Source organism: Chiloscyllium plagiosum, chromosome 15 (assembly GCF_004010195.1).
Source record: "Chiloscyllium plagiosum isolate BGI_BamShark_2017 chromosome 15, ASM401019v2, whole genome shotgun sequence".
Taxonomy (NCBI): domain Eukaryota; kingdom Metazoa; phylum Chordata; class Chondrichthyes; order Orectolobiformes; family Hemiscylliidae; genus Chiloscyllium; species Chiloscyllium plagiosum.
The window spans coordinates 45,134,754-45,146,173 of record NC_057724.1 but is presented as its reverse complement, the minus strand read 5'-3'; positions in this window follow the sequence as shown (position 1 = coordinate 45,146,173).

Genomic DNA, 11,420 nt, shown 5'->3' with positions numbered 1-11,420 from the left:
TCCCCATTTCTCTTAATTCTTTGCGAAATTAAGAATTTATCAATCTCTGCCTTGAAGACATTTAATGTCCCGGGCTCCACTGTGCTCTGAGGCAATGAATTCCACAGGCTCAACACTCTCTGGCTGAAGAAATGTCTCCTCATTTCCGTTTGAAATTGACCCCCTCTAATTCTAAGGGTGTGCCCATGGGTCCTAGTATCCCCACCTGACGGAAACAAATTCCCAGCGTTCACCCTTTCTAAGCCATGCATTATCTTGAAAGTTTCTATTAGATCTTCCCTCAACCTTCTAAACTCTAATGAATACAATCCCAGGATCCTCAACCATTCATCACTCCAGGGATCATCTGTGTGAATCTCCGCTGGACACGCTCCAGTGCCAATATATCCTTCCTGAGGTGTGGGGCCCAAAACTGGACACAGCATTCTAAATGGGGCCTAACCAGAGCTTTATAAAGTCTCAGCAGCACATCATTGCTTTTATATTTCAACCCTCTTGAGATAAATGACAACATTACATTTGCTTTCTTAACCACTGACTCAACCTGCAAGCCAACCTTTAGAGAATCCCGGACTAGCACTCCCAGATCCCTTTGTACTTTGGCTTTATGGATTTTCTCACCGTTTATAAAATAGTCCATCCCTGTATTCTTTTTTCCGAAGTGTAAGATCTTGCACTTGCTCACGTTGAATTGCACCAGCCATTTCCTGGACCACTCTCCTAAACTGTCTAAATCTTTCTGCAGCCTCCCCACCTCCTCAGTACCACCTGCCTGTCCGCCTAACTTTGTGTCATCAGCGAACTTCACCAGAATGCCCCCAGTCCCTTCATCCAGATCATTAATATATAAAGTGAACAGCTGCAGCCCCAACACTGAACCCTGCGGGACACCACTTGTCACTAGCTGCCATTCCGAAAAAGAACCTTTTATCCCAACTCAATGCTTTCTATCAAACAGCCAATCCTCAATCCATGCTAGTAGCTCACCTCGAACACCATGGGCCCTCATCTTAGTCAGCAGCCTCCCGTGGGGCACCTTATCAAAGGCCTTTTGGAAGTCGAGGAAGATAACATCCACCGGGTTTCCCTGGTCTAACCTACATGTTACCTCTTCAAATAATTTGTGTTGTGAGAGAAAGCATTTTCTCTCAGCAAGTAGTTAGGGTGTGGAATGCGCTATCTGGAAGTATGGTTCCAATTGGTTCCAACTGAGGCATTCAGGAGGACATTGGAAGATTATTTGGATAGAAGTATACAGTGGTATGGGGAGAAAGTAGAAGATTAATACGAGGTGATGATGCTTGCTTGGAAAGCTGGTGCAGGCACTATGGGCCGAATAGCATCCTTTTTGCTGTAACAACTCTGAGACCTCTTATTACATTTAATTTTAATACATATGTGCAGTTAGATATAATTGAAAAGGATTGCAATGGCAAGACAGGTGCAATATGTTGGATGCAAATATCCTGGATGGTTTGAGCAACCATGGTAATAAGAATTCCAAGAAGTGGGAATTATGTTCAAAGATGCTGATATGGAGGAATAGCTAGAGACTTTTCATTCCAAATGATAGGATTCAGATTCTTCAGAAAGATTGGCAGCAGGGTCAAGTGGGGTGATGATCAGGTGATATTATCATTGGACTGTTTATCCAGAGACCCAGATAATGTTCTGGAGACCTGGATTCAAATTCTGCCACAGGATTACTTGAATTCAGTGAAAAAAACAAGTCTGAATTAAGAGTCCAATGATGACCAATAATATTGATTGTCAGGAAAAACCCATCTGGTTCACTAATACCATTGAGGGAAGGTAACTGCTGCCCTTATCTGGGCTGGCATCCATGTGATTCCAGAGCAATGATGACTCTCAATTGTCCCTCTGGGCAGTTAGGAAGGGGCAATAAATGCTGGCCTAGCCAGTGCTGCCGACATCCTGTCAATGGCTTATGCCCGAAACGTCGATTCTCCTGTTCCCTGGATGCTGCCTGACCTGCTGCGCTTTTCCAGCAACACATTTTCAGCTCTGATCTCCAGCATCTGCAGACCTCACTTTCTCCTCAAAGACATCCTGTCAATGACTATTAAAAGGAATATACATTACTTACAGCACAGTACTAAGCCAATAGATCCATATTGATATTTAAACTCCACACAAGCTTTCTTCCATTCTTCTAAGAAGTATATTAAGAAGTAGTATCCCTCTGTGTCATATTCAAGTGAGTTCAGAGAGCAATATAGGTTTACAGAAAAGATTTACTAGAAACTAGGTCCCAGGAATGAAGTAGCAATGCTGATAAGACATCCCTAGAGTAAAGAAAATTAAAAAGAAGTTCAATAGTGTTTCTAAATCATGAGCAGTTTTGATAAGAATAAATTAGGAGATTCTGATGGAAGGTCATTGATCAGAAATATTAATTCTTCATCTCTCTTCACAGAAACTGTCTGCCCTCTTATTTATGTCATTTTTAAAAATTTCAGATTTCCAGTATCAGCAGTATTTGCTTTTGTAAACAAAGGTAAGCCTTTTCAGTGGCAAAACTGGAATCATACTGGACTCAACATTAACTTCTGATCTCCTGCGTTCTTTAATACTTTCCGTTTTTATTTCCGATTTCTATCATTAGTAATACTTTATTTTATTTGTTGGATTAATATGGTTGGCTAAAGAACCAGAAAGATGAAGGAAACATCCTTTGCATGTCACAATTATTGATTGGATAGCACAATGGCTACTTTCAAAATTACTAATTCAGAGGCCTGAACTAATAATCAGAGACACAAGTTGAAATCCCACCAAGGTAGCAGGGGTTTTTAAATTAAATTACATATAATCTTGAATTTGTCATGTCTCACTCACTAAATGCACTGGAAATCAAGCTCAACTTTCCCTAGAATCATCACAAAAGTCAAAGATATTACCAAAGTATGCAAAAATCCCAATTTATCTGACAGATAAAGTTAAGCTAATAAAAAATATGAACCAAGTTTAAACCATATTTACTATTTATTACAAAAAATAGATTCTAACCACAGGTAAACAACTATCAATTGTTGGCATGCAAATTTACTAATTAAACTCTAACCTCCTTTTAGCCCCTGCCTCGAGACACATCTATAGGTTGAAACAGATAAAGAAGCATTATGTTACATGTGGAAGGAAACAAAATATGGAGAAGTAGTTCAATGGTCCCTGTCCATAGGTTTCAGGGTAAGATGGTCCTTTTGCTTGTCAGGATTTTCTGTTCCACAATATCTCTTATTCATGTTCTCTTCACTTCACTCCACAGGGGGCTCAGTCAAATAGTACGCTAATGACAGAGTCTCTTCGTTCTTGGTTCACAATCAAAGGTTCCAGTAAGTGGTGAGGGAGAATAAGTCGGCTTTCTTCAGGCTTAAGATATTTTACTGGAGCGAAAGACAAAATGTCCAACCTTTCAATATACATCATCAAGCAGCTGCTTTGCCTTGAATAGTGTTTGACCTGCTCTTGTAGCCACATTATTTATGAGGCTAATCCAGTACAGGTCAATGATAACCTCGAGAAGTTTGATAGTGGAGATTCAGCCTTGGTAATGACACTGGGTGTCAAGGGGAAATGGTTGGATTCCCTGTTATTGGAGATTGTCATTACCTGGGACGTCTGATGCAAATGTTATTTCCTATTTGTTCGTCCAAACCTGGATATTGTCCAGGGCTTGCTGTATTTGGACACATACTGCTTCAGTATCTGAGGAGTTATGAATGGGGCTGAACACTGTATAATAATCAGCAAACATTCCCACTAGTATCCTTATGGTAGTGGAAGAGTCATTGATGAAACAGTTGAAAATGATTGGGCCTGGGACACCACCCAGAGGAACTCCTGCAGAGATGTCCTGGAGCTGAGGTGACTGACTTCCAACAAGCAACAACAATTTTTCTTTCTGCTAAGGATGGCTCCAAATGGCAGGATGTTTTTCCCCTGATTTGCTAGGGTTCATTACTCCTTGTGATCCTTGATGCCATATTCAGTCAAATATGGCCTTGGTGTGCAGGGCATCTTATAGGAACAGGAGTAGGTAATGCAGCCCATTGAACATGCACTGCAATTTAATATGATCATAGCCAATCAAACATTTCAATGTCTTTTATTCACCTGATCCCTGTAACCCTGTGTGACACTGATAATCAGACATCTATCAATCTCTGCCTTAAATATACTCAAAGACTGAGATTCCACAGCCTCCTGAGGCACAGAATTCCAAAGGTTCAAAATCCTCTGAGTTAAAAAAATCCTCATTTCAGATCTAAGCAGCATCCTTCTTATTTATAAATTGTGTCCCCTTGTTCTAATCTCCCCAAGCAGGAGATACATCTTATCTGTACCTACCTTGTCTAACTATTTTGTACGTTTTAGTAAGATCATCTCTCAATCATCAAAACTCCAGAGGCCTGGTTTTCACAATCTCTCATAGAATGGTTTTGAGAACAAATCTCGTGAACCTTTGTTGCACTCCCTCTATGGCAATGATATCATTCCTAAGATAAGGAGACCAAAACTGCAGCTGCACTGTACTCCAAATGTGGTCTAACCAAACTCACCTACAATTGAAGTAGGAGAAAGTGAGGACTGCAAAGGCTGGAGATCAGAGGTGAGAGTGTGGTGCTGGAAAAGCACAGCAGGCCAGGCAGCATCTGAGGAGCAGCAGAATCGACGTTTCGGGTAAGCTCTTTATCAGGAATGAGGCTTGTGGTCTGGGGGCGTTGAGAGATAAATGGGAGGGGGGTGTGGTTGGGGAGGAAGGTTGCTGAGAATGTGATAAGTAGATGAAGATGGGGAGAAGGTGATAGGTTGGAGAAGAGGGTGAAGTGGATAGGTGGGGAAAGGTGATGGACAGGTAAGGAGAGCAGTGCCAAGTTGGACGCTTGGGACTGGGATAATGTGGGGTGAGTGGAAATAAGGAAACTGGTGAAGTCCACAATGATCCTGTGTAGTTGCAGGGTCCTAAGGCAGAATATGAGGTGCACTTCCTTCAGGTGTCAGGTGGTTAGACTTTGGCGATGGAAGAGGCCCAGGACCTGCATGTCCTTGGCAGAGTGGGAGGGGGAGTGGAAGTGTTCAGCCACGAGCGGTGAGGTTGGTTGGTGCAGATGTCCCAGAGATGTTCTCTGAAATGATCTACAAGTTGACGTCCTGTCTCCCCATTGTGGAGGAGACCACATTGGATACAACGAATGCAGTAGATGACATTGGTGGAGGTACAGGTAAATTTCTGTTGGAAGTGGAAGGATCTTTTAGGGCCTTGGACAGAGGTGAGGGGGGGAGGTGTGAGTGCAGGCTTTGCACTTCCTGCAGTGGCAGGGGAAGGTGCCGGGAGTTGGGTGTGGGCTGGTAGGGGTGTGAATCTGACGATGGATTCATAGAGGCAATGGTCTCTCTGGAATGCTGATAAGGGTGGGGAGGGAAATATACCTCTGGTGTTGGGGCCCTTTTGTAGGTGGTGGAACTGGCGGAGAATGATGTGGTGTATACGGAGGTTGGTGGGATGGAAGGAGGACCAGGGGATTCTGTCCTTGCTGTGTTGGGAGGGGTGACGTTCAAGGGCGGAGGTGAGGGAAGTGGAGGAGACATGCTGGAGGGCATCATTGACCACTTGGGAGGGGAAATTGCGATCTTCGCAGAAGGAGGCCATCTGGGATTTTCTAAGGTGGAATATTCATCCTGGGAACAGATGTGGCAGAGGCGGAGGCATTGGGAATAAGGAATGGCATTTTTAGAGGAGATAGGGTGGGAGGAGGCATAGTCTAGTTTGCTGTGGGTGTCAGTGGGCTTGTCGTAGATACCCGTAGTTAGTTGGATGGAGATGGAGATGGAGAGGTAGGGGAAGGAGGTGTCTGAGATGGTCCAGGTGAATTTGAGGTCAGGGTGAAAGGTGCTAGTGAAGTTGATGAACTGCTTAACCTCGTCGTGGGAGCACGAAGTAGCACTAATACAGTTATTGATGTAGTGGAGGAACGTTGTTGGGGTGCGTGGTTTGCCAGTGTAGCTGTGAAAGATGGACTGTTCCACGTGGCTACCCCATTGGTTGGGAGGAAGTGGGAGCTAATTTCCCAGTTACTCACTCGGTCTCAGTCTCACTCCGGTAGTGTCTCCCTCACTCTGTGCAGTTTACTCACTTCTGGAATTCAGCTCTTGTGCCCATGTTTGAATCAAGGCTGTAATGAGCAGCGGGCAGATTGGTGAGGAAGAGATCAAGTATGTTTCTCCCTCCTTTTAATTCCTTCATCATCTGCCACAAACACAAAAAGCAGCTAGGTCCTTTAGGACTTGACCACTTTGGTCAGTCATCATGCTACTGTTAATGGCGTACATTGAACTCTCCCACTCAAAGTACATTCTGTGCCCTTGCCACTCTCAGTGCATCTTCAAAGTGGTATTCATCACAGAGGATAGACTGAAACATCAGCTGAAGGGTGGAAGTGGTATGTGGCAAATAGCAGTAGGTTTCCTTGTGCATGTTTCACCAGCTGCTGTGAGACTTCATTATGTCTGGAGTCAATGTTGAAATTTCCACACAATACGCCTCCCAACTGTATGCCATTGTGCTGCCATCTTTGCTGGGTATGTCCTGTCTCAATGGCATGGTTGGATGGGATGGTGATGACCTTGCCTGAAACATTGTGTACAAGGTATGATTCCATGACTATGACAGGCTATTGCTTGATTGCTTTGTGAGACAGCTTTCACAATTTTGATGCTAGCAACCATGGGCCTAAAACTGGACATTCTAAATTGACCTAGAGCCAGAGAAAATTGGCCAAACTAAACTAAACAGCAGCCAGTAGCTATTGGCTACAGAGAACTGTGAAAACCAGAAAGAGTTCAATTGTAACCAATTACAATCAGCCCAAGAGTTGTATATTGGAGACATATCAATCAGACGTTCTGACATCATGACTGCCTGAGTATGCACACTGTACACCCCACCTTTATGGCAACAGTGAAGGGTGTTGGCAGAACCTGATTGGAGGATTTAGGTTAAAATTTGGGAGCCAGCCCCATCCGTGAATACCTGCAGTAAGACTTGTGGGAGAAGACCACGCAGCAACCCAAGAAGACCCAGGAAAAGATTTTCCTTGATCTGTGAGACCCAGCCCTTTGTCAGAGAAGAAAATTCCAACAGCCAAATTGAAATATGTGGATTGTTGTGGGTAATAGTCAATAAAATGTGGAACTGGAAAAAGCACAGCAGTTCAAGCGGCTTCAGAGGAGCAGGAGAGTTGACATTTCAGGTTGGGACTCTTCATCAAGGCTGGGGAGGGGGAAGGGCCTGAGAAATAAATAGAGGGAGGTGGGGCTGGGGGAAATGGTAGGTGGGATGAAGATAGGTAGATGCAGGTACAATGTGATTGTGATTGGTCAATGGGAAGGTTAGAGCAGATAGGTGGGAAGAAAGATTGACAGGTTGGATAAGGTCAAGTGGGCAGGCCAAGAGGGAGGGCATGACCTGGGATGAGGTGAGAGGTGGAAGCTGGTGAATTCTATGTTGATGCCATTTGGTTGTAAGCTCCCAAGGTGAAAGATGAGGTGTTCTTCCTCCAGTTTGCATGTGGCCTCATTTTGATGGTGGAGGAGGCCCAGGATGGACATGTCATTGGGGGAGTGGGAGGGAGAATCGAAATGACTGGCAAATGGAAGGTGGGGTTGATTGGAGTGTACACACCGTGGATATTCTCTGAGTTGGCCCCCACATTTGCACTCGGTCTCTCCAATGTAGAGATGACCACACCAGGAGCAAAGGATGCAATAAATCAGGTTAGAGAAAATGCAGGTGAATCTCTGCCAAACTTGGAATGATTCTTTGCAGCTTTGGACGGCAGTAAGAGGGGGGTGTGGTGACAGGCATTACACCTCCTGCCGCTGCAGGGAAAGGTGCTGGGTGTGGAGGAGAGGTTGGTGGGGGGTATGGACCTAACAAGGGAATCGCAAAGGGAATGGTCCCTGCAGACAGCAGATAGGGGTAGGGAAGGAAATATCTTTTTGGTGGTGGGGTCAGAAAATGACGGAGGATAATGCATTGGATTTAGAGATTAGTGGAGTGGAATGTGAGGACCAGTGGGCCTCTAACCTTGTTGTGGTTTTGGAGGGGGGGTGGATTTGCTGGCAGGTGGAGGAGATGTGATTGTTGATCACGGGGGAGGGGAAATTATGGTCCTTGAAGTAGGACAATATCCACTCAGGTGGAGAGAGCTATATGAGAGTAAATATTGTGGGAATTTGGGAAATGTTAACATAGTGTTTTAACAAGGAATATTTTGTTAATAAACTGGAGTTGAACTCAAACTGAATTCTGTGTTCCTTTAGGAGAAAGTGAGGACTGCAGAAGATGGAGATCAGAGCTGAAAAATGTGTTGCTGGAAAAGCAGTCTGCTGCGCTTTTCTGTGTTCCTTTGTCTACCTCACCAACAAGAGCGCTCTCGGTTAAAGTGCTTTTAATGCACAAAGTGGTCAAAGTGTCCAAAGCACAGATAGCACTCAGATGTTAGCAAGTAGGACTTTGCCAGTCAACAGGGCTCAGTTTTGGTGTGTCTGGTTTAGTTAGTTTTCTGGTAGTTGATACAATTGAATGGCATGCTAGGACAGTCAACTAAATTACTATGTGTTCATCATTACATAAAGGCCAGACAAGGTGAAGATGGAGTCGAGAGTGTGGTGCTGGAAAAGCATCGCAAGTCAGGCAGCATCCAAGGAGCAGGAAACACGACATTTTGGGCAAAAGCCTTCGTCGACTCTCCTGCTCCTCGGATGCTGCCTGACCTGCTGTGCTTTTCCAGCACCACACTCTCAATGCTGATCTCCAACATTTACAGTCCGCACTTTCTACAAGGTAAAGATAGAGTTTTCATTCCCTAAAGGGCGTTCATGAACCATTTTCTTGGTCATTGTTACACTTTTAATTTCATATTTTTATTGAATTTAAATGTTACCATCTGCTATGGCAAAATTCAAACTTAAGTTCCCAGGGTCTCTGGATCACTAGACCAGTGACAAAAACACTATACTATTACCTCCCCCAACTTCTATGATATAGCAGTTAGGCTCAGCTAGAGTACTGAGTGACCTTTCCTGATGAAGAGCTTATGCTCAAAACGTTGACTCTCTTGCTCCTCAAATGCTGCCTGACCGGCTGTGCTTTTCCAGCATCACACTTGTTGACTCTGATCTCCAGCATCTGCAGTCCTCACTCTCAGCTGGAGTATTGTGTACAGTTCTGGGCACCCCACTTCAGTAAGGTGTGAACACATTAGAGACAGTGCAAAAGTGTATGACATACCATGAATCATAGAATCCCTAGTGTGGAAGCAGGCCATTCAGCCCATCAAATCCACATCAACCCTCTGAAGAGCATCCCACACAGACCCACACACTCTACCCTAACCCTGTAACCCTAATCTGTCAAGACTGCAGCTCCCTGGCACTATGGGAAATTTACTATTGCCAATCCATCTAACCTGCACATCTTTGGATTGGTTTACAAGAATGATTGAGGCAGAACTGGAAACTTCAGTAATGAAGAAAGTGAGGTGATTTTCCTTGGAGAAGGGAAGGCTGAGGAGAATTGATAGAAATTTTCAAAATCATGAGGGATTTGGACATAGTAGTTAGAGAGGAGTTGCTCCCATTTGTAAAAGGATTGAGATTAACAGCATGGATTTAAAGTAATTTACAAAATAAGCAAATAAATATGAGAAAAATACTTTTCCTCTGTCACCCTTCCAGGCAATGCAAGAACGCACTGGGGAAAAGGCAGCAGAATGGCACTAATTCAAAGTACTCATTCAGAGACCTGGTACAGACACAATGGACTGAATGGTCTCTGTCTGCACTGTGTGGGATCATGTTCAAATAACGACTGAAATCAGTTAGTGGCAAAAATAGCCTCTTTGTTCAGCAATCTCAGCACAAGTTTGAGGCGGCAATAGAATCCTGAAATACAGTTCTTACAAGAGCCCCTTTATACACAGTTCTTAAACATACAGAGGAGCCTCGATTATCTGAAGGACACGGGTGGGGTGTATTTTGTTTGGCTAATTGAATGCCGGATAACACAGTTTAGTGAAGCATCAGACCTGGTCGGATAATTCAAAATTTGGATAATCGAATGCCAGATAATCAAGGTTTCCCTGTATTTCAATTCCATTCTATAGTACATTAAACCTTTGGACCTCTAACCTGGGAGACAGGAGATGGGTTAAAACAAATGCTAAGTGTTACTTCTGATGGGATGAAAGGTGTCTGTCCAGTTTGCTTGCATAATCAAGAGGTGTCAGCTCTTTTGTCTTTTAAATTAGTAAATGTTAGTAAAAAACGAGTAAAGTTAAAACTTGTAACAAAAGAATAAAGGATATTAAACTGATTACTGCCTCTGTGTGGTGAGATGTTTTTTTTATTTGCTGGTATGAGTTTCATTCATTCATGCAATTTCATGCAAGTGATGTTTGTCAGTTAGTTTCTTAAAGGGATAATGGCCCAGTTAAAAGGTATTTAACAGGTACTTAATCTATTCAGGTCCAGGAGATGGTCAGTAAAGGCTAAGTAACATTATAATAGAACATAGAACATTACAGCACAGTGCAGCCCCTTCAGCCCTTGATGTTGAGCCGTCCTGTGGAACCAATCTGAAGCCCATCGGCATGACACTATTCCATTATCATCCATATGTTTATCCAATGACCATTTAAATACCCTTAAAGTTGATGAGTCTACGACTGTTGCAGGCAGGGCATTCAACACCCTTATTACTCTCTGAGTAAAGAAACTATCTCTGACATCTGAGTCTGGATTAGAGTGGTGCTGGAAAAGCACAGCAGGTCAGGCAGCATCCAAGAAGCAGGAAAATCGACGTTTTGGGCAAAAGCCCTTACCCCTATTCCTGATGATGGGCTTTTGCCTGAAACGTCGATTTTCCTGCTCCTCGGATGCTGCCTGACCTGCTGTGCTTTTCCAGCACCACTCTAATCCAAACTCGGGTTTCCAGCATTTGCAGTCCTCGTTTTTACCTTTTTACCTATCTCTGACACCTGTCCTATATCTATCACCCCTCAATTTAAAGCTATGTCTCCTTGTGCTATCCATCACTATCTGAGGAAAAAAGCTCTCACTGTCCACCCTATCTCACCCTCTGATTATCTTATATGTCACAATTAAGTCACCTCTCAACTTTCTTCTCGCTAACGAAAACAGCCTCAAGTCCCTCAGCCTTTCCTCATAAGACCTTCCCTCCATATCATACAACATCCTGGTAAATCTCTGAACCTTTTCCAATGCTTCCACATCCTTCCTAGAATACAGTGACCAGAACTGTATGCAATACTCCAGGTGCAGCTGTACCAGAGTTTTGTACAGCTGCAACATGGCTCAAGGTTCTGCAACTCAAT